The 4,060-nt window shown below is 36.4% G+C and overlaps 1 non-coding gene across 1 annotated transcript; it reads right to left on the reverse strand.

Moving 5' to 3' along the window:
- Nucleotides 1-3,523: 3,523 nt before the first annotated feature.
- On the reverse strand, nt 3,524-3,630 carry LOC146949607 (small nucleolar RNA R71). Its single transcript, XR_015029490.1, has one exon. It is a non-coding gene; the product is annotated as a small nucleolar RNA R71 (small nucleolar RNA).
- Nucleotides 3,631-4,060: the final 430 nt, after the last annotated feature.

A 4,060-nucleotide genomic window follows, 5' to 3' on the forward strand; every position in this document is an offset into this window, starting at 1 on the left:
CAACCAAACGAGGACCAAGACAACTTAGGTCTATATATAGCTGTTTTTTTTTTTATGGAAGGTCTATATAACTTTTAATTATCCCCTTCGGACACACCCGTTAATCCAGTGGCAAACTTAGGCCTTCATCGTACAATGTAATTATGTAAACAAAAAACACAACAAATCAGTGAGATCATACCTTTCCCAGGCTAAAATAATGGCAACACAAATATTTTGAAAAAGATAACATAAAAACTGCATAATTAACAAATATAAGGTTAGGTTAGCTACATATTACAAAATATAAAATACTAGACAACAGCGACCAACCATGAAACACCAAAACATCACATTCTTCGTACACAAAGCCCCGTCCTAACATGACCATACCGAATAAGCTCACATCTTATTTACCAACACAACATTATTGACATGATAGTTGCAGAAAATCATCTTCAATTCATCTCCCGCTTTGAAATTGCACATAGTTGCAAACCTCCTCCATCCGGAACAAATTTTTACATCCCATGGATAGCTTGTATCAAACTCCAGATCACAGTCTTGCGTAACTTTGTTTGGCCCGTGCAGCTGGACTACAAGATGATACCCCTTCCTCATGTACGCTCCCATGTCATCAGGCAACATCTACAGATTCACACCGAGCGAAAAATTAAATAATTGGTATTAGGATGGATTAAACTGGATTTCCATGTACAAATTATTATAAATCCAAAAGCAAGATAAATACTCAACTAATTCCCCATACTGGCATGGGTCATGTGTGAGTGAAACTCTGAATGAAGCCGCTTTTCTAAAGCCAATACTTTGAGAATGCCATGTAGGGAAGCACGGAGTGGTGGTTTCGCTCAATACCTCCATGACGAATGTATTGTTTCCAAAATACCTAAAATAAATGAAGTTGTGCCCTTTAAGCTTAAAAGCCCTTCGTATTGTCATTCATCCTCTTGTCATAAGCGGCTCGTATGGGTCTTGGTTGAACAAGAGCCTAAATAACCTCCCATGGATATCATACACATACCACTCTTTTCCTAATTCTTCAAAGAAATGGTTTGCAAATTCGGGTTCCACTTCTCCAAACAACTGGAACATCACACAAATATACTTTAACTAAAAAAGTATGCAAAATTTTATAAAAGGGTAGGTTTCAAGATTAATCCATCAGATCTACAATGTTCGTGCATAAATAAATAAAAAAACTACAACAATAGGTATTCGAACATAAAAAAACAAAACCTTCAAACAAAAAGTCAAAGGTGACATTGACCGTCGTGAAAGAGAACTGCTAAAAATAGAAAACCTAAAAAGATAAGATATGTGTCTAAAATAAACTAATAGAGCAGAATCGAACCTCATCGTTGACATGCACCGTCATAAAGCTACCTTTCTCTGTTATCTCCGAACGGCCTCGAACGCTGGTCATCATATAAAAACTCATACTACGATGATAGTTCAAACGATGTGAAGAAAGAGTGTTGGGGGGTTTAAAGACCGTCGATGATTATAGATAGACGGATTCGAACGCATACAACGGTTTGGGCTTGGGTTCCCGCCGAAACAAACGGAGGAGAACTTAGGGTTCCGGATCTTCTAACTGAATGGGATGGGATGGGATGGGATGGGATTTGGCGGAGATGGTGATTAATATTGGTTCATTGTCATAAATAATTCAACTGTGGCCCATAGAAAAAATTATATAAAAAAAAAATAAGCATAGAGTATTGTTTTAGGTCTACAATTGATGAGTCATTAATTAGTCTGTTTTATTGTATTATTTAGTTTAGTTTTGTTAAAGATTTAGTTTTATTTTATTGCATTTTATTTCCTTTTAGAATATTTTACTTTAAATTGCTTTTTATTATATTTTAGGAACGAATATATGGTGGAAGGTGTCTTGGAGCAAAAGAAAGAGGACTGGAGCAAATACGGTGCAGAAATACGAAGATACGGGACAAAAATATGTTCCCACCAAGTCAGAACCTTGGCACGGCCAGTGCCAACATGTGGCACGGCCGTGCCACCCTCCAGGCCAACTTTTGCTGCTTTTCTTCAAGCCCAAGTTACCCTGTTGCAGCTTTACTGTTTTGCCCTTTTAGTTGCTTAGTTTCTAAGTCGATTGTAAAGCTATAAATAGAGTAGCTCTCCACCATAAACATTGACCTTACTTTTCCTTAGAATATTTCAAGTATTATTTCAATAAAGTCTTTTACTTTATTTACCTTCCTTCGCAATTTATTTTATTGTCTTCTCTCTTCTTCCCCCATGTCTACGATGATCATGAGTGAGTAGACTTCTTTGTCTTGGGATTGTTGGGAAGTCTAATGACATAATCCTAACGAACCAAGCTTTAACCCTAATTCTATGTAGCCGTAATTTCTAATTTGGATTCACCGTTTTAACATGAATTAACAATTATCAAACTGTGGAAGCGAAAGCGGAGGGTTTGATAATTGTTAATCCATCATCCCAATCATCAATTCATAAAGCGAGAGCGGAGCTTTGATGTTGGAACAAGTGAATCTAGACAATAATTGCAAGACAGTGAAATAGTCCTTGCAATTATTGAGACATATGTAGTTTCAATCCTTATAAGCATCTTCTAGTAATCAAGTCAGCGAAATAGGCTTGGTTACTAGAAGTAAACTCTCACCGGACTTTCATCGGAAAGGTGAAGGGCTAAAGGGAAACCGGTCTTAAGAAATTACGGTGTAAACCATGGAATTAGAAGTTAAAGTCTTGTCTAGTGAAAGATTTGTTATTATGACAAACCAATAATCCCAAGGCTCCTTTATTATTATTGTATTTATCTTCACCAATCAAAACCTCCTTTTACTATACTTTCTCCTCCTCTAATCATTCTTTTAAAGTTAATTGAATTAAACAACTTACTAGCATAACGATACTCTTCTTACTACTATTACTTCGATAGGCCGTGCACTTGCGGTTTGGCCCTATCAAGTTTTTGACGCCGTTGCCGGGGAGTTGTTGTAATTTGATTAACTTTTTAATAGTGATTAGACTGGAAAAAAAAAATATATATATATATATATATATATATCTTTTTTTATTTTATTTTATATATAAAAAAAAAAACTTTTTTTTTATTCTTTCTTTTTCTATTTCTTCTTTTGCCTTTAACTTCTTGGGAAGATAATAACGATATGGCTAAGGAATGCACTCTCATAGAGTATGCAATCCCATCTTCAATCGAGTCATACGATGCTATTGTGTACCCAACGGTTGATGACAATTTTGAAATAGAACCTGCACTTATTGAGTTAGTGCAGCAAAATAATTTTTCGGATCACCCACTGAGGATCCGAATTTTCATATTTCAACTTTTTTAAGACTCAGTGGAACCGTGAATGCAAACCAAGAGGTCGTAAGGCTGCACTACTTTCCTTTTTCCTTAGGGGGGAGAGCTAGTGCTTGGTTTAATTCATTGAAACTTGGTTCTATCACTTCATGGCATCAAATGAAGGAAACTTTTCTTGCCCGATTCTTCCCCTATTCTAAAACAGTTCAATTAAGGAATCGAATCACACAATTCACTCAAAAAGATGGAGAATCTCTTTACGATGAGTGGGAGCGTTTCAAAGAAATGCTTAGACTTTGTCCCCATCATGGTTTAAAGAACTGGCTTATTATTCACATTTTTTATAATGGTCTTTTGTATCCCACAAAGATTTATGTTGATGCAGCTGCAGGTGGAGCTTTGATGAACAAAACATACACAGAAGCATCTGCTTTGATCGAGGACATGGCACAAAACCACTATCAGTGGACCTACGGAAGGGACACCACTAATGTTGCTCCTTCACCCTCTCAGAAGGAGGTAGGTATGTATGAAAATTCTTCCCTTGATCATCTAGCTGCTAAAGTTGACGCACTCTCACAAAAATTTGATAAAATAAATACTAGTGCTGTCACACCTGCCCCTGTATCACCTCTTTGTGAAGTTTGTGGTGTATTTGGCCATATTGGCATTGATTGCCAACTAGGTAGTGTTGTTAGAAGTCCTGAGCAAGTAAACTATGCTGAATATAATCAAGGGTTTAAA

This window comes from Medicago sativa, chromosome 2 (assembly GCF_051527215.1).
Source record: "Medicago sativa cultivar Bolivia chromosome 2, Bolivia_mono, whole genome shotgun sequence".
Classification (NCBI taxonomy): domain Eukaryota; kingdom Viridiplantae; phylum Streptophyta; class Magnoliopsida; order Fabales; family Fabaceae; genus Medicago; species Medicago sativa.